At 41.9% G+C, this 20,724-nt stretch overlaps 1 pseudogene; it reads right to left on the bottom strand.

The window, feature by feature from the left end:
- Window positions 1-5,959: 5,959 nt before the first annotated feature.
- LOC139005551 (ATP synthase F(0) complex subunit C2, mitochondrial pseudogene) lies at window positions 5,960-6,423 on the bottom strand (annotated as a pseudogene).
- Between the last annotated feature and the right edge of the window lie 14,301 nt (window positions 6,424-20,724).

A 20,724-nucleotide genomic window follows, 5' to 3' on the forward strand; every position in this document is an offset into this window, starting at 1 on the left:
GTTTCAGGCAAACAGAAGCACTGAGGACCTAGCAATAATCACTAGGCAGCTTCCTGGTTGCCAGCAACAGTAAATGCCACAGAGACACAAAGACCCAACCTTTCACATGCTCACAATGAAACCTGGAGCCTGGTTTCTTATTTCAGATACAACAGAGTCCTCTAAATAGAGCACAATAGCTTCTTCTTTCCCCCTTTTATATTAGATTTTTAAATTTTTGTACAGAAACATATCCTGTCCAAGAGTCAAGAACATTTATATTCTAACCTCCCTTTTAGTACTGTCCCTTTTTACTCTTTTGAGGGAGAAATGAAAGGAAATAGTGTTGTCTACCTGAATTTGGAATTTTAAATAATGTATGACTTGTTTAATGTGTTTGTAATCACCAGTCTTCTGTAAGAGTTACAATTGATTTCTACCCTTCTGAAAATATTCAGAAATACTATATGAAAGATCATCCTCTCCAAGTTTATTCTCTATTTTTATTTTTAGGAAATGTAGAAGCATACAGAATTTAAAACACTCGCAATTTAAGGCTTTTCCATGACTCAGTCAAGGAAATTGCATAATAGCCTTCCTCTGCCAACCTCACACATTCTCCTTCTCAAATACCTTGCTATTTTCCTTATTCTATTTCCCCACCATTATCTCTCCTTTTCCATCTTTTCTACATTCCATTAACTTTTGTCTCTTTTCTCTAAGACTGTAAAACACTCTAGAGTATAATCATGTGGTATGCAAGGTGATAAGGAAAAACTGAAGTATCCCCCAAGCTTTGTCTCCTAGCAACTATATGATACGTTGCTTAGTAACATGAGGGGTGAGAGTAAAGTCTCTCTTACATATCTAGAAATACTGAAATCATTTTAAAAAGTTAATAGTGGGACTTATTTATTAAAATATATGAAATCCAGAGATGATCTTATCATGGAGGGGGACTTATCTCAGGCCATGCTGTCTTGAGTAAACCTCTACATCTCTTATAAGCCGTATACAAGAACAACAGATTGCCTTTCTTAAAAGCAAATGAAGCCCTGACCAGTTAGGCTCAGTGGATAGAGCATCGGCCTGGGGACTGAAGGGTCCCGGGTTCAATTCCGGTCAAGGGCATGTACCTTGGTTGCGGGCATATCCCCAGTGCGGGGTGTGCAGGAGGCAGCTGATCGATGTTTCTGGCTCTCTATCCCTCTCCCTTCTTCTCTGTAGAAAATCAATAAAATGTATTTTTTAAAAAAGAATGGTAGTACTTAAAAAAAAAAATGCAGATGAATAAATATCCCACAGCCTTTTCTAATCCTTTTTCAACACATGCATAATCAGTGTTTAAGGGGGATAGAGAATTGTTTCCTAAATGATCTGTTAGGCCGGGCAGATAAAGAAAAATGCAGCCTTTCCTCTCTTCTGCACATGCACATTTGATTTTTAAATCTAAAGGAAGATAGAGAAATGTTTCCTAAAACACCTTTTTAGGCTCAGCGTCATTGGGAGTTGTGTCTTTCAGGATTACAACTGTCTAGAGAGTAATTCTCTGTCAACTTATACAGGAGTTTTCAGAATTTAGAAATAGCTGAACCACACCACCCAAAAGCATTAAAACTCTTTAGTTCCAAAATAGTAATTTATTAATTCTAAGAAAATACTACTAGTATTTCTAAGAGAATTAGACCTACTAAATCAGATGCTCTGTTGCAAGAACTGCAAATCAATATGTATATCTATAATAATAAAAGCGTAATAGCTAATTAGACTGGACGTCCTTCTGGACAACCTTCTGGGTGAAGCTGCAGCTGCAAGGGCTGAGGCAGAGGCAGCCACCGTGGCTGTGAGGGCTGAGCCCTGCACGAATTTCATGCATCAGGCCTCTAGTATATCTATACTAATAAAAGAGAAAGATGCAAATTGACTGTCCCTATGCGATGCCCACAAGCCATGCCCACCAGCCAATCAGGAGTGAGTATGCAAATTAACCTGACAAAGCTGGTGAGTTAATTTGCATATGCAGGTGTCAAGCACCCTGGGAGGTGACGGCAGCCACGGGCTCCCAGGACCATTGACGGCCCCGGGAGGCAAGGCCAGCGGCGCCAAGCCATGCCCACAGGTTCCTGGGATCTTCGCCGGCAGAGAGCAGAGCAGGAGAGCGGGCAGAAAGCAGGAGGTTTGGAGGACTTGGCAGAGCAGGAGGCCACTGGACATAGAGCAGAGTGACAGAGAGGGCGGCTTGGAGGGTGTGGCTCCCTCTGTCACCCCAGCTTCTTCATCACAGCTGTGGAAACTGACAGCAGGGAGGAGGAAGCCCCACCCCCACAGAATCAGCCAGAATCAGCCGTTGGTCAGACAGCTCTCAGTGGCCTGACAGCCAGGACTCTCATTCACCTGCATCTCAGACCGTGACAGTAGAGACGTGGGACTATGTCTAAAGAACAACTGTTGATACAACATAGCTCTGCAGCTGAAAGATGCCGGTGTTATCAACAGAAAATGTCTGAAGAGCAACATGCGTCTGATCTTGAAAGAAGGTGGTTCCTGCGACAGGATGTATCTGAAGACCAGCTATTGGAAAAACGTCTCTCTGATGCCAAAAAACACTGGTGTCATAGACAGAAAATGTCTAAAGACCAACGTGCCTTTGAAGTTGAAAGAAGGCAGTGGTGACGACAGAATATGTCTAGAGAACAGTCATCAACAAGTACTACCAATACTGGTAGGAACTGCCTTCTCAGCAAAGATGGAGTACACGAGGATGCAATTCTCAAACATAGTTGTGGTGGAATGACTGTTAGATGTGAATTTTGCCTATCACGAAATTTCTCTGAGGAAAAACCCTCTGATGGGAAATTTACTTGATGTTGTAGCAAAGGGAAAGTCTGTCCAAATGATATACATTTTCCAGATTACCCGGCATATTTAAAAAGATTAATGACAAACGAAGATTCTGACAGTAAAAAATGCATGGAAAATATTCGTTCCATATATAGTTCTTTTGCTTTTGCTTCCATGGGTGCAAATATTCAACGCCATCAGGATATGGGCCATACTGTTTTAAAATACACGGACAAGTTTATCACCATACTGGAACTTTACATCCTTTGGATGGTGTTTCTTGGAAGTTTGCTCAACTCTATATTTTGGATACAGCCAAAGCTACAAAAGATTAGCAATGCCAGAAAATCAGGGCTACTCAGAAAGACTCATAATCAACATCGACAACCTCATGCATGAAATAAATGAATTAACAAAATCGTATAAGATGCTACATGAGGTAGAAAAGGAAGCCCAATCTGAAGCAGCAGCAAAAGGTATTGCTCCCACAGAAGTAACAATGGCAATTAAGTACAATCGTAACAGTGATCCAGGTAGATATAATTCTCCCTGTGTAACCGAGGTTGCTGTCATATTCAGAAACAAAGATGGAGAACCTCCTTTTGAAAGGGACTTGCTCATTCATTGTAAACCAGATCCCAATAATCCAAATGCCACTAAAATGAAACAAATCAATATCCTGTTTCCTACATTAGATGCAATGACATATCCTATTCTTTTTCCATATGGCAAAAAAGTCTGGGGAACAGATATTGCATTAAGACTCAGAGACAACAATGTAATCGACAATAATACTAGACAAAAAGTAAGGACACGAGTCACACAAATGCAGTATTATGGATTTCATCTCTCTGTGCAGGACATGTTTAATCCTATTTCAAATGCAGGAAAATTAACTCAACAGTTTATCGTGGATTCATATTCAAAAATGGAGGACTAATCAGATAAATTTCATCAAAGCAAACCAATCTAAGTTGAGAGTTGAAAAATATAGTGGTTTGATGGATTATCTCAAATCTAGATCTGAAAATGACAATGTGCCGATTGGTAAAACGATAATACTTCCATCATCTTTTGAGGGTAGTCCCAGAAATATGCAGCAGTGATATCAGGATACTATGGCAATTGTAACAAAGTATGGCAAGCCCAATTTATTCATAACCATGACACACAACCCCAAATGGGCAGATATTACAAACAATTTACAATGCTGGCAACAAGTTGAAAACAGACATGACTTGGTAGCCAGAGTTTTAAGCTGAATGTTCTTTTAAATGATATTTGTACATTCCATTTATTTGGCAAAGTAATAGCTAAAATTCATGTCATTGAATTTCAGAAATGCGGACTGCCTCATGCTCACATCCTCTAATTAATTCCCTTTCAATGTGCATGAATTTTGTGCACCGGGCCATTAGTGTGTGTGTGTCTGTGTGTGTGTGTGTGTGTGTGTGTGTGTATCTACACTAATAAAAGACAAACATGCAAATTGACTGTACCTTTGCCATGCCTTAAGCCACGCCCACCAGCCAATCAGAGCGACTATATGCAAATTAATTTAACCAAGATGGCGGCCAGCAGCCATGGAGCTGAAGCAAGCAGGAGGCTTGGTTGCTCCAGTGATGGAGGAAGCCAAGCTTCCCGGCCAGCTCTGAGCTCCACTCAAAGCAACAAAGTTTCAATTATAGAAGATAAATAAATCCCAGAATAAAAATAAAAAAAAGAGGCTGGGAGCTTCTGTCGCCGGGGACTTGGTCAGCCTGAAAACGGCCCTCAGCCCCTCACCCAGACTGGCCAGGCACCCCAGTGGGGACCCCCCACCCTAAAGGGGGTGTGATCAGCCTGAAAACAGCCATCAGCCCCTCACCCAGGCTGGCCAAACCTCCATGGGGTGAGGGTCCCCACTGGGGGGGGGGGCTTGACTAGCCTGCAAACAGCCATAAGCCCCTCACCCAGGCTGGCCAGGCACCCCAGTGGGGACCCCCACCCTGAAGGGGGTGTGACCAGCCTGCAAACACCCATCAGCCCCTCACCCAGGCTGGCCAGGCACCCCAGCGGGACCCCCACACTGATCCTGGAAACCCTTCAGGGCAAACCAGCCAGCCCCCACCCATGCACCATGCCTCTATCCTATATAATAAAAGGGTAATATGCAAACTGACCCTAACAGCAGAAAGACTGGGAATGACTAGTCACTATGACACACACTGACCACCAGGGGGCAGACGCTCAATGCAGGAGCTGCCCCCTGGTGGTCGGTGAGCTCCCACAGGGGGAGCTCTGCTCAGCCACAAGCCAGGCTGCCAGCTGCCAATACAGCGGTGGTGGTAGGAGCCTCTCCCGCCTCCTCAGCAGCGCTAAGGATGTCCGACTGCAGCTTAGGCCTGCTCCCCGCTGGCAAGTAGACATTCCCCGAGGGCTCTTGGGCTGCCAGAGTGATGTCTGACCGCCAGCTTAGGCCCAATACCCCAGGGAGTGGGCCTAAACCAGCAGGTGGTAATCCTCCAAGGGGTCCCAGACTGTGAGAGGGCACAGGCCAGGCTGAGGGACCCCCCCAAGTGCACAAATTTATATATATAGTATATATATGTATTAGTGAAAGCAGAGTTTTATTAGAGAAGGTAAACTAACAAAGCTCTCTGCAGCAGAGAGGGATCTCAAGCGGGTTGCAGAAAATCAGTATTTTTAAAAAATATATATTTTTATTGATTTCAGAGAAGAAGGAAGAGGGAGAGAGGGATAGAAACATTAATGATGAGAATCATTGATGGGCTGCCTCCTGCACGCCCCCCTACTAGGAATCCAGCCTGCACGTGCCATTGACTGGAATTGAACCTGGGACCATTCAGTCTGCAGGCCAATTCTCTATCCACTAAGCCAAACCGGATAGGTCAGGAAATCAGTATTTTTAACGAGCACCCTAGTTATTTTAGCACATGTAGAAAACACTGGTTAGAGATGATCCCAATATGCTACAAAGGATTATCTTCTTCTACTTTGGCTCTTTGGATTTTTTTATTATTATTAATACAGTATTTATTTGTCTTCCTTCTGTCAAACCCTGAGCCAACCACTTTCCCCAGGTTGCCTGGGGAGGTATAGGAAAAGGAACATACAGGGCAGACAAGACCCAGGAAAAAGAACTATGGGAGGTGGAGACAGCTCCTTCACATGGCGAAGAGGATGAGAAAGGCCACCATCAGGCAAAAGAGCCCCATGGCCTCTAACAGGGCAAAGCCCAGAATGGCGTAGACGAGCTGCTGCTTCAGAGAAGAGTTCCTGGCATAACCAATGATGAGGCTCCCAAACACAGTCCCAATTCCAGCCCCAGAGCCTGCCACCCCTACTGTGGCAGCCCCAGCCCCAGCCCCAGCCCCAATGAACTTGGCTGCTGTGTTGATGTCCCTTGAAATGGCACTGGTTTGGAAGCTGCGGCTAGAAATAAGCGAGGTCAGGCGACCCGGGGCTGCTGAGCTGCTGAGGCTCTCATCTGTCAGTGTCTCTGGTCGTTTCAGCACCACTGCAGGCAGTGACCCGCTCAGCTGAGAGGTGCTCCAGGCCAAGGAGGGGACGGAGGGGGACAAACTTGGTGCAGGCATACATTTTCAGGGGATCAGGGGAGCTGCTCCCAGGACAGAGAAGACAGACGGGAGGGGGGGGCGGGCATGAAAGGAAGTGGCTCTTGGATTTTTACGTGTAACACTTAAAGAAGAAACTTCAAGGACCAAGTCCTAAATATTATGCCACATCCTCCCCTTGAACTAGGCCCTTGGCTAATAAAATTGGTCACGCTTTAGAAGATTAGTCATTTGTTCATTCTGTAAATAGTTGTTAAGACAATTTTGAAATATAATTGACAGAATTTAGTGATCAGTTGGGATTAACTTAAATGAGTTATTATGCATAACGTGCTAGGAATGGACATAATTATTATATGAGGTTATTATTTTAATCTAGCTTGGTAGACTAGAAAGATAGTGACAATGAATTGATAGTGAGAATATAGAATAATTTAGATTCTACAACAGGGAAGAGGGTAATGGAAAAAACTAACTAATTTCATTTGGATATACTGAATTTGAGATGCCTACAGGTCATTGATGGGGATAAAATCAGTAAAAAAAAAAAATACTGGGGGCATGTTGCATAAAATATTTTTAAAATGAATTCTTACCTTTTGTGTGGCTGGCTCTACTTAAAAATGGGCCAGTTGTAATTCCTCAGTATTTTACTTCTAACAATAGAAATGCACCTACAAACAGTTTTGGAAACAGTAGTTTTTTGTTGTTGTTCACTAGTAAATTAGTCTCACCCTGGTTATCTATAACATGGAATTAAGACAAGGATTTGAGAGAAAAAAAAGAAACACACATTTGGATACTTGGGGGAGGGGACTCTGGAGCTTCTTTTGATTCCTATTAAATCCCTGTAGCCAGAGCACCATGGCAACCTTCCCAGTCTGCCACCTAATTTCCATCTGCTTTGGAAGGAAGGGGAGGGGCAGGACAGAGGTGGTTCAGTGTGCATTCTTGTGAGTGTGTGTAATCTGAGTTAATGAAATGCAACCAAATTATAGATTGTGTTGCATGGAAAACTGAGATTATCCATCTTTTCCATTTCCTTGTCTTTCTTCTCCTCTCAGGATGCTTCTGAGCCTCTTCAAGTTGTATCCCTTTTTCCAAATGTCAGATTTCATCAGGAGACTTGATATACCGGAGCAAAATTACAAATTAAAAAGTGTAGCTTAAGGCAAAAATATTTTGTTAAAGAGTGGTTCAGTAAATTACTAAACATCAGTGAGTAACCTCAAAGCATTTTATTACAATACCAGAGATATATTTTTAATATTACAGAGTGTAGATGTTTATTGCATTATTTTTGTATGTGTGTTTTATTAATTTTAGAGAGAGAAAAACATCAATGTGAGAGAAAAACATTGCACGTGCTCCAGCCGAGGACTGAATCTGCAACCTAGGTATGTGCCCTGATAGAGAATCGAACTCACCACCTTTTGGTGTACAGGACAAGGCTCCAACCAACTGAGCCACACTGGCTAGGGCTTATTGCATTGTTTTATGTCTTACTTCTGGAACAGAAATTCATTAATATTTATCTCTGCTGTATACATAAAAGTCCTTCCTAAAATAGATGAAACTCAGTTACCAAAATTACCACAGATAATTTTTTAAAAATATATTTTTATTGATTTCAGAGAGGAAGGGAGATAGAAATATCAATAATGAGAGAGAATCATTGATTGGTTGCCTCCTGCATGCCCCACATTGGGGATTGAGCCTGCAAACCGGGCATATGCCCTGGTGGGGAATCGAACCGTGACCTCCTGGTTCATAGGTGAAATGATAGGATGGTCATTTCACAACCACTGAGCCACACCAGCCGGCCGACCACAGATAATTCTTACCATCATTATCCAGAATAAATAAATAAAATTATTATTTAGTAATATTGCAGTGTGTTGACAAGAGTTTGAGAAAGATAATATTAAGCTTTAAATAAAGTTGTGAATTCAGATGTGGGATCATACTCTTACCTAAATTGTTAATGTTGGAATTTGGCCAATCTGAATGCAGCAGACAGTCTTTAAAGGCCATACATAGTGAATACCAATTCACTCAATACATGCGTCAGTATTGAACCCTGAAATAAAGATAAATGTAAATTCAGCATGTCAGCATAATCATCTCCATCACCCTTTTTAAATTTAGAATGTGAGGTGTGTTTTTGTTAGAGAATTTAAGGAAAACCGACTTGCTTGAATTTGTCCTTTTATTTATTTATTTTTTAAATATATTTTATTGATTTTTTACAGAGAGGAAGGGAGAGGGATAGAAAATTAGAAACATCAATCAGCTGCCTCCTGCACACCTCCCACTGGGGATCTGCCCGCATCCAAGGTACATGCCCTTGACTGGAATCGAACCTGGGACCCTTGAGTCCGCAGGCCAACGTTTTATCCACTGAGCCAAACCGGTCAGGGCTTGAATTTGTCCTTTTAAAACTCAAACCTGCACAAGGAAGGCCGTGTGAGGTGGATAGGATGGTCATTTCACAAAGAATGCAGAAGCAGTGATATGGCATGAGACAGCGAACATCATCGGGGGATGAAGTTAAGAAATGTAACCCAGTTCTTTGTGTCCAGCAGTTCCTGCATGAACCTTGCTCTCACACCACGCAACACAATATATTGTAATAATAGTTTCTGTCCTTAGACCTTGAACTACTCTGGACCAGGAAAGAAGTTTTATGCCTTTTGTATCAAGCCCATGCTGTATACTTATTTCCTTTTTGCTAACTCCAATGAACATTCTTCTGTCCTTATTAACAACCCCTCAGCAGTAGTTGATATTGCTCAGCACTCTATCTTGACACTGTCCTTCCTTTGTTTCAGTAACATCAATGGCTTCTGCTTTTCTTCCTCCTTCTTTGACCTGTTTTATTTTGTTTTGTTTCCTTTTCTGACACTTCTTTCTCTTGCAGTCCTTTACTGTCTTTATTAAATCCATTCCTGAATCTGGTAAGTCAACCTGCTAAATATCCCTTAAATCCACCTCTTTCCTTCCAATCCATCTCTTTCTTCTATTAACCTTAGGCCTTTATCATGAAGCTTGGATGACTAAAATAGCCTCCTAAATAGTCTTGCCTTCCATCTTTCTAGTCCATTCTTTAAAACCCTAACAGTCTTTCTAATCTGGTATAAATTGTGACAAAAAGAATTGAACCTAGGTCTGCCTGACTCTGGAGCCAGTAACCATCCTTCACTCTTCACTGCTCCTCATTCCTACACATCACCAGCTCCTTTAGATTCAACCCTCCATATATTTACCAAATATTTCTACTTCTTTCCATTGCTACTGCAACTTCATTAAGTCAGTCTTATCATACCAACCAGCAATCTTCTAACCAGTTTCCCTGCGTTATGGTCCTCCACCCCCAATTCTGTTCTCTCTATTCTCTCTGCACACAGCAGTCAGAAGGATCTTTGTGAAATGCAAAGTTCATTATTCCTTTCCTTTAATGGCTCTCATTGAGTTTGGAATAAGGTCCTTTCATAATTGACTCTTTGCATAATCCTCCAGCCAGGTCCCTTTTCTAACACTTTATGTAACAAAACACCTCTAGTTTCTGAAACTCACCTAGTTGTCTATGTATTTGCATATGCACTCTTATGTGTGCCTACTACTCCTATTTATTTTTCAAGATAGTCCCAAGTATCACCTCTTCCAGGAAGCCTTTCTGCATTCTCTATGCCACACCATCCTGCCAAGATCAGGAGGTTATCGATATATATATAAGCCTAAGCGACCGTTACGCCGGTTGACCGAACAACCGAACGACTGGTCGCTATGACATGCACTGACCACCAGGGGGCAGACACTCAATGCAGGAGCTACCTCCTGGTGGTCAGTGCACTCCCACAGCCAACCTCCCACTGCGGCCAACTGCCCACGGTTCCTCCCCCAAGCCGGCCAGCCGGCCCGATCAGCCCCAATCTCTGGCCAGACCGAGGGACTCCACACGTGCACAAATTCGTGCACCAGGCCTCTAGTAGGTAATATATTTCTCTTTGAACAGAATCATGCCATGCCTCTTCCTTGGAAGTTTTTAGAGTGTACCACATGCATTTAAATCTTAGCCAAACAAATACCTAGACTATGCCAGGTCCAATATATGCACCTTAGTAGACAATCAATATTTGTTTCCAAAAGAATAAATGAGCCCTGGCTGGTGTGGCTCAGTTGGTTGGGTGTCATCCTGTGCACCGAAAGGTTGCTGGTTCCATTCCCTGGTCAGGCACATGCCCCAGTTGTGGGCCCATTCCCAATGATGGGCATGCAGGAGGCAGCTGATCCATGTGTTTTTCTGTCTGTTTGTTTTTTGTTTGTTGTGTTAATCCTCACCCGAGGATATTTTTCCATTGATTTTTAGAAAGAGTAGAGGGAGGGGAGAGACACAGAGAGAGAAACATCAATGTGAGAGAGACACATCAATTGGTTGCCTCCCTCAGGCGCCCTGAGCGCCCTGATGGGGGTGGGCATCCAGCCTTGACCAAAATCGAACCCAAGACCTTTCAGTCCACAGGCCAACGCTCTATCCACTGAGCCAAACCGGCTAGGGCAAAATGAACTACGTTAAAACGAAGCACTTCTTTCTGGTCATTAAATGATACCATTAAGAGAGTGAAAAGGCAAGCCACAGAGTGGAAACATATTTTTTTTAAATCTTCAAATCCAACAAAATACTCTTATTCATAATGTATAATGTACTCCTACCAATCCCTATGATAAAGACAGTCAACCCATGAGAAAATATAAAAAAGACTTGAACAGGCATTTTACCAAAGAGGATATCCAAAAGGACAATGAACAAAGCAAAGGATGTCAACTTCATTAGTTAACAAATTAAAGTCACAAGGTGATAAATATTATATAAACTTTCCTGAATGGCTGTAATGAAGGAGGACAAGGAATAACCAAAATCTTACACTGCTAGTGGAAATGTACATAACTACAACCACTCTGGGAAAACTTGCAGTTTTTCTATTAAAGCTGAACATATGCATGCCCATTTACCCCACAATTCCACTTCTAAGTATATAGTTGCAGAAATACATACAATAGAAATTTGTAAATATATTCACCCAAACACATGTACAAGAATGCTGGAAATATTGCAAATATCCATTAACATTGGAAAATGGATAAATTATGGTATATTCATACAATGGAGTACTATGCAGCAATGAGAACAATTTAAAATTACACTTAATGCTATGAGTAAGCTTCACAAACAATATTAAATGAAAGAAGCAATATATAAAAGACTATATTCCATTTATATAAATTCAAAAACAGGTAAAATGAATCTATTGTGCTAGAATTTAGTGAGGATTACCTTTGAGAGCAGATAGTGAGTGGGATGGGGAACAAGGGGGAGCCCTCTCAGATAGTGATACTGTTCTGTTTCTTTTTTAATATATTTGTATTGATTAGAGAGAGGAAGAGAGAGAGAGAGAGAGAGAGAGAGAGAGATAAAGCGACACATCAATGATGAGAGAGTATCATTGATCGGCTGCCTCTTGCATGCCCAACACTAGGGATCGAACCCACAACCCAGGTATGTGCCTGTGGGAATCCTAATCATAGTGGGCCGGATGTCCAAGGCCAATCTGAGCATGGGAACCTTAATCAAAAGCAAAGACACAGCAATCTTACTCTATGCACCGCACAAGTGTACCTTTCTATAACCCAAATACTGATGTCACTATTTGGCGAGAAGCCTCTTTTGTCTAAATTGGTATAGGAGTATGTTACTGACCAGCCAGTGTGCAGCTGCTTGGTATGGCTCCTGTGTTTGCTACTTATATTAGCAAGGGCTGCTTTGTGTGGATAGTTTGTAAGGCTACTTTGGAGAACTGTTTTCTCTAATGGCTACTTGGTCTGTAATAAAGTTTATCTTCTATGCCTACGACTTCTCACATCTTCTCCATCCACTATCTGGCATCCATGGAGGTCCAGTTCCTGGCAGGGAAACTGTGGCCCCACAGTTGGTGTAGTTGAGCAGGATCAAGGAATAAGTACTCAGACAGTGCCCTGACTGTGTGAATCGAACCGTGATCGCTTGGTTCATAGGTCAACACTCAACTACTGAGCCATGCCTGCTGGGCTGTTTTGTTTCTTGATCTGCATTCTGGTTACACTAGTAATAATGTTAAGTTTGCAAAAATTTATCAAATTCTACATTTATGATTAGTAAAAATTATGTATGTATGCTATCTTTCAATAACAAGTTTTCAAATGAAGAATAAAAATGAAAGAAAGTCTTCCCACTAGGTAAACATAATTACACCTAAATTGTGTTTCCCACTCAGTGGCATAACTTGAGATTCTGGGTTACACTTGGAGAATTCTATTCTCATACCATACCACCAGTGTATAATGCTGTTGTCATTAAGTTCTAAATATACATCCTCCATTCCTCTAATCTTGACCTTTCTATAAGTAGTGTCAATCTCAGATTCTCAGTGGCCTCCAAGACTTCTGCCCTCAATCCCTCTATCATCTCAAACAGTGTAACACTCAACTTGTAAGATTACATCACAAGTTTGGTCCTGCCCTCAACACCCTTCCCACAACACACACACAAACATATTTTCTGCTCAGACTTGTGTCCCTTCTCAATGTCCCTACTTCTGTAAAGAACACCACTACCATTTCGTCCATTTCGTTTTCCAGATTCAAAAATTTAAGGGTTAATTTTGACTTTTCCTTTTTACCTTATGTCCAACCAATCACATGAGGGATTACTCTTCTATTATCCTTTTTTGTTTGTTTGTTTGTTTGTATTAATCCACACTTAAGGATATATTTTTATTAATTTTTTAGGGAGAGTGGAAGAGAGAGGGAAAAACAAAGAGAAACATCGATGTGAGAGAAACACATAGATTGGTTGCCTCCTGCATGTGCCCCGACCTGAGCCCGGGCCAGGGAAGAGCCTGCAACCAAGGTACATGGCCTTGATTGGAATCGAACCCGGGACCCTTTGGTCCGCAGGCCGACGCTCTATCCACTGAGCCAAACCGGCTAGGGCTATTATCCTTTTCTATCAATTCCCACTATAATTACTATGGTCTGACACCTTGTGCTTAGATTATTGCAGTAACTTCCATATTGGTCCCTTATCTCCAGTCTCTTTCACTATTCCATTTACCTGTCAGATTAATTTTAGGAAAATGCTGTTCCCTTTCCCTTTACTCTTTTTATCTTCTACACTAATAAAAGAGAAAAATGGTAATTAGCATACGACCGCTACCCTTCCCATTGGCTAATCAGCATATCCTTATGCAAATTAACTGTCAGCCAAGATGGCGGCCGGCAGCCAGGCAGCTGGAAGCGAACATGAGGCTTGCTTGCTCCAGTGACTGCAGACTCCAACGTTCCCCGCCTGACTTGCAGGCCTCTGAGCTGGCAGTCTGAAACTTTGTAACAAATATAGAAGCTAAACAAAACCCTGGGATCTCAGAGCTGGAGTTATACATTGTTTCGATTATAGAACGGCAAACAAACCAGCAGCGGAAGCCTCAGAGCTAGAGCCAGAGCTAAAGCTGGCCCAAAAGAAAAAGAAAAAAAGAAAAAAAGGAGTGGTTGGGAGCTTCAGTCAAAACCGCCAGCCTGAAAGCAGCCCTCAGCCCCTCACCCAGACTGGCCAGGCACCCCAGTGGGGACCCCCACCCTGAAGGGTGTGTGACCAGCTGCAAACAGCCATCATCCCCTCATCCAGGCTGGCCAGGCACCCCAGTGGGGACCCCCACCCTGATCCAGGACACCCTTCAGGGCAAACCAGCCGGCCCCCAGGCCTCTATCCTATATAGTAAAAGGGTAATATGCCTCCCAGCACCGGGATCAGCAGAGCCAAGAGGTCTCCTGGCACCAGATCAGCATGACAGGGTGCAGCGCCCAAACCCCCTGATCGCCCTGCGGCTCTGTGTGTGACAGGGTGTGGCGTCCCAACCCCCTGATTGGCCCTGCTCTGTGAGTGACAGGGGGCAGCGCCCCAACCCCCTGATTGACCCTGCTCTGTGCATCACAGGGGGTGGTGCCGCAACCTCCCCATTGACCCTGCCTTGAGTGTGATAGGGGGCGGTGCCCCAACCCCCCAATCAACCCTACCCTGAGCGTGACTGAGGGTGGCATCACAACCTCCCAATCCGCCCTGCTCTGTGCATGACAGGGGGCGGTGCCCCAACTCCCCAATCAGCCCTGCTCTGAGCCCGACCAGGGGCTGCACCTAGGGATTGGGCCTGCCCTCTGCCACCCAGGAGCAGGCCTAAGCCAGAAGGTCGTTATCTCCCGAGGGGTCCCAGACTGCGAGAGGGCACAGGCCGGGCTGAGGGACCCCCCCTTCCCCCCCGAGTGCACAAATTTTTGTGCACCGGGCCTCTAGTACCTAATAATAGTCAAACATGTATATTGCCTGTCCCTCCGCTACGCTCACCAGCCAATCAGGAGAGTATGCAAATTAACCAACAAAGATGGTGGTTAATTTGCATGAGCATGCATGGAGCAGCACAGATTGAAGGCTCTGGCTGGAGCAGCACAGACTGAAGGCTGAAGAAGCTTCGCTTCTTCGCTGCGGCCGGAGCGAAAGCCTGGGTCCTGGGTGCCAGAGGAAAACCGGTGCCACAGCCAGGGGAAGGAAGGCCTATTGCACGAATCTCTTCCTGCAACGGGCCTCTACTGAAATTATAAAAGTTTTACACTATCTATGGGCTAAGCCCAAACTCCTTCTTCAGACTGGAGATCAAAATGCTGTTAATTAGCTCCACTCTCCCCATATAACATATCACCCATAATTCCTTTGCATGCCCAAATCAAGTCAATTTCTTTGCCTTTCCTAATATGGACACCAGATTATTATCATACTATGTCTTTACTAATATTATTTTCCCTACTTAAAGTACTCACTCTACTCTCATCCCATTCAGTCAAAAGCCACCATTCCCAATGAAGACTTCCATGATAAACCATAGGTCATAATATAAGGACTTTTTCCTTCCTTTGAAATTTCTGTAACTTTTTTCCTTTCTTTTATTTTTTCCCCATCACCATTTATCCCCCTATATCCTCTTCCACCTCTCCTCACCCACCTCCCCCCAATCACCACACTATTGTCTGTGTTCATGAGTTCTTTCTCTTTTTTTTTTTTGTTTTGTTCATTCCCTCCACCCTCCCCAACACCCTCACCTCCACCAGAGCTGTCTGCCTGCTCTCTACCTATGAGTCTGTCTCTGTTTTGCTTGTTAGTTCAGTTTGTTCATTAAATTCCACATGAGTGAAATCATACAGTACTTGTCTTTCTCTGCCTGGATTATTCACTTTGCATAATACTCTCCAGGTCCATTCATGCTATTGCAGGGGTAAGAGTTCCTTCTTTTTTACAGCCGAGTAGTATTCCATTATGTAAATGTACCACACCGTTCTTATCCACTCACCCACTGATAGACACTTGGGCTGTTTGCAGATCCTAACTATTGTAAATAACGCTGATGTGAATATAAGGGTGCATATATTCTTTCTGATTGGTGTTCCAGTAATTTCGCATATTCCCAGAAGTGGGGTTGCTGGGTCAAAAGGCAGTTCCAGTTTTAATTTTTTGAGGAAACTCCATACTGTTTTCCACAGTGGTTGCACCAGTCTGCATTCCCAACAACAGTGCACTAGGGCTCCCTTTTTTCCACATCCTCGCCAGCACTGTTTGTTGATTTATTAATAGTAGCCATTCTGACAGTTGTGAAGTGATACCTCACTGTAGTTTTAATTTGCATTAAAACTGGTGATTAGTGACCTTGAGCATTTTTTTATGTCTATTGGCCATCTGTATGTCCTCTTTGGAGAAGTGTCAATTCAGGTCCTTTGTCCATTTTTTAATTAGATTGTCTTCCTGGTGTTAAGTTGTGTAAGTTCTTTATATATTTTGGAAATGAACTCCTTTTTGGATGCATCATTGATGAATATTAGGTATGTTCTTCCACATATATTCTCTTTTCATTTTGTGATGGTTTCTTTTGCTCTGCAGAAGCTTTTTAGTTTGATGTAGTCCTTTTTGTTTATCTTTTCCTGAATGTCCCTTGCCCTTTATATTGGCAAAAATATAAAATTTTTATGACTTTTTATTTAAGGTCATACAGAATAAAATATGAAGATAAAACTAGTCTTTGGCATCCACAATTTCCTCATATCCTTTAAAATTTATTAAGAAAACTTCAGCCGAAACCGGTTTGGCTCAGTGGATAGAGCGTCGGCCTGTGGACTGAAAGGTCCCAGGTTCGATTCCGGTCAAGGGCATGTACCTGGGTTGCGGACACATCCCCAGTGGGAGATGTGCAGGCGGCAGCTGATCGATGTTTCTAACTCTCTATCCCTCTCCCTTCCTCTCTGTAAGAAATCAATAAAATATATTAAAAAAAAAAAGAAAAGAAAACTTCAAACATACTAAAAAAGAGAAAACAGTATAAACTCCACATATCTATTATTAAAATTCAACAACTACCAAATTTTTGCCACAATCTTTTATCTACCTTTCTCCCCCTTTTCTTTGCTATTTTGAAGCAAATTTCATACCTTATTTCATTTAACCAACCATATTTCTCATGCATCTTTAAAAATCATTATAATTTTCTTACATAACCACACTACCATGATTAGTTAATAAAAACAATTTGTTGGTATCATTTTATAACTAGTCCATATTGAAATTTCCCTGGTTATCTCTAAAATGTTTTACATTAATTTTGTTTGAATCAGGATCCAAATAACATCTATTGTTATATCTGGTAGTTGTCAAAATCTCTCCTAAAATAGGGCAATCCCCCTCTCCCACCTTTTTAATTCCACTCCACCACTGATTTGTTGCAGAACCAGATAATTTGTCCTGTTCAATGTCCCACACTCTGCATTTGGCTATTGTCTTCTCGTGACTTGTTCTGACTTATCCCTTTATCTCCTGCATTTCCTATAAATGAAAGTTAAGCGTCTCTAAAGGCTCTATGAGTTGATTAGCCCTAACTGGTTTGGCTCAGTGGATAGAGCGTTGGCCTGCGGACTGAAGGGTCCCAAGTTCGATTCTGGTCAAGGGCATGTATCTTTGCAGGAGGCAGCTGATCGATGTTTCTAACTCTCTATCCCTCTCCCTTCCTCTCTGTAAAAAAATCAATAAAATATATATTTTTAAAAAAAATACTTGATTAGATTCAGCACAATTGTTTCTGCTAGATCACTTCACAGATGATGCCATATACTTCCTATTGGATCACATCATAGATTCACAAGGTCTGGCTGTCCCACTTTTAGTAAAGCTAAACTGAGTTCTGATGGCAATAGCCTAGTCCTTCTATTTAAAATATCCCCATCGCCGAAACCGGTTTGGCTCAGTGGATAGAGCGTCCGCCTGCGGACTGAAAGGTCCCAGGTTCGATTCCGGTCGGGGGCATGTGCCTGGGTTGCAGGCACATCCCCAGTGGATGTGCAGGAGGCTCTCATCGATGTTTCTGGCTCTCTATCTCTCTCCCTTCTTCTCACATCCCCAGTGGATGTGCAGGAGGTGGCTGATCGATGTTTCTCTCTCATCGATGTTTCTAACTATCTCTCTCCCTTCCTCTCTGTAAAAAATCAATAAAATATATTTTAAAAAAATAAAAATAAAATAAAATAAAATATCCCCATTAATATTTTATCTGAGTTTTCACCCACTGATTATCTTTGCCTGAATAAATTATTTTATTAGAGGATGTAAAGGGTGATTTTTCTAATTCTATGTTTACTTCCATATTTACTAGCTGGCATTCATATTCTATAAATGAATGATTTTTCCCTAAATAACCAGGGTCATTTGGTTACCCTGAAATACAGTTTGTACTGGAAATGCAGGACAAATGCTCAATTATTTATTTATTTATTTATTTATTTATGTATTTATTTGAATGTCACTGTGTAGAGTATGGAGTCGGTACCCTAGTTACTTCCAGTAATGCAATGATATCAGATGATTATTTTTAATTCACTTTTTCTATCTTTTTTTTAAATTTTTGCTTTATGGGAATATCTTTATGAACTCATGGGTTTATATTGTTAAAATTTTTATTATAAAAACTACATAAAAACAAGAATGCATAAAACATACTTTTATTGCATAATACATAATTATTAAGTGAACATTCAGCTTGTATACCTTTTGCCTCCCTTTTCTCTATCAAAATCAACTCTCAGGAAATTATCTGAACTTTAATGTAATTTAAAATCAATATGTCTTCTAGGAGATTTTTAAGTATAAGATTTACTTCTATTATCAAACTGAAGGAGTGCCCTGGCCGGTGTGGCCTAGTTAATTGGAGCATCATCCCATACACCAAAAAGATTTTGGGTTCAATTCCCGGACAGGGCATATACCCAGATTTTGGGTTCGATCCCCAGTCGGGTATGTACAGGAGGCAACCGATAGATGTTTCTCTCTCACATCGGTGTTTCTCTCCCTTCCTCTCTCTAAAAATCAATAAAATTTTAAAAAATTGAAGGAGCAATATTAAGGATTTGGTATCTTCACCTTAAAACTAACAGGCAACCATCGATTTGATTTACACAGTGGACTGACATGACCTATATTATGTGACATAATCTGTGATATATGCTATAATAAGGTCACTGGCTATTGTGTGGAGACTGGACTGGGCAGGAGTAGGAGTGAATGTAGAGGAAATCCAGGAGGGTACTGAGGTTGTCCAAACAAGAGATAATGTACTTACTAAAGTGGGGGCAGTAGAGATAGAAAGAAAAGAATAAGATTTGAGAGATATTTAGGAGGTAGATTTTTAAAAATATATATTTTTACTGATTTCAGAGAGGAAAGAAGAGGGAGAGATAGAAACATCAATTATGACAGAGAATCATTGATCTGCTGCCTCCTGCATGCCCCCTACTGGGGATCGAGCCTGCAACCTGGGCATGTGCCCTGCCTGGGAATCGAACCGTGACCTCCTGGTTTGATGCTCAACCACAGTACCACACTGTCCAGGCTAGAAGATAGATTTAAAAAAATATATGTCTTTACTGACTTTAGAGCAGTGGTTCTCAACCTGAGGGTCGCGACCTCTTTGGAGGTCGAACAACCCTTTCACAGGGGTCGCCTAAGACCATCCTGCATATCAGATATTTACATTACGATTCATAACAGTAGCAAAATTACAGTTATGAAGTAGCAACGAAAATAATTTTATGGTTGGGGTCACAACATGAGGAACTGTATTTAAAGGGCCAGAAGGTTGAGAACCACTGCTTTAGAGAGAGTAAGAGAGAAAGAGAAAACCTGGATGTGAGAGAGAAACATCGATTGGCTGCTTCTTGACCGGGGATCAAGCCTACAACTTGGGCACACGCCCCAACCCAACTGGTGACCTTTCAATCACTGGACGATGCTCAACCAACTGAGCCACACCGGCCAGGGCTAGAAGGTAGATTTAACAGGACTTAGTGACGGACTCGATGGTGGTCAAAAAAGAAAGGGGAGATGTCAAGGGTAATTCTCATTTCTGATGTGAGAAATCAGGTGTATGCTGCTCCATTATACTGAGCAAGAAAACTTTGTAGGAGGAGCATGTTTATGTGAAAATAACTAGTTCAATTTGGGATTCCTGTGAGAAAACCAGCCAGATATTGAAAGTTTACTATTGGATCTGAATCTAAGAAGAGATGTCGTTCGCATATAGAAAGTATCTTCAGCCTTAGAAATGAAAGCACATACCATCCATTGAGTGGATGAAACACATAGAATAAAATGAGGAAAAGGTCTAGGACTGAACCTTGAGGAACTTCAACATTTAAAGATTAGGAGAGGAGGAAGAACCAGCAGAGAATGAGAAAAAAGAAAACACCACAAAAAATGTAGGAGGGAAACCCAGATAATGTAGACTTTTTGAGGCCAAGGGAAGAAAGTGTCTCAAGAAAGAGATAATAGTCAACGGTAACAAAACTTTCATAGGTCAACAAGAACTAAAAAGTGTCAAGTGAATTTAGCAACAAACATGGAGGGCATGTGGTTTTAAGGAGTGGTAGGAGCAGAATCCAGATTGGAATGAATTTAGGGATAAGTAGGTGAAGAAATGGAAAAAAGTGTTAGACAACTCTTGTTTCCTACATAAGTTAGATACACACACAAACACTTACCATTCTCACACCTAGATACATGTACTTGTTTTATTTCTTCAATTAGATTGAAGACTCTAGTGAAAGGAGACCATGCTACTACCTCTGAATTCTAATAGTATTTAGAATGGTCCAGGGCTTACTATAGACACTCAGTACATTCTTATTGTATAAAAAAGTAAAATACTTTATT

The sequence above is a fragment of the Myotis yumanensis genome, unplaced genomic scaffold (genome assembly GCF_028538775.1).
Source record: "Myotis yumanensis isolate MYYU_CA2020_CCGP unplaced genomic scaffold, mMyoYum1.0.hap1 SCAF_3, whole genome shotgun sequence".
Classification (NCBI taxonomy): Eukaryota; Metazoa; Chordata; class Mammalia; order Chiroptera; family Vespertilionidae; genus Myotis; species Myotis yumanensis.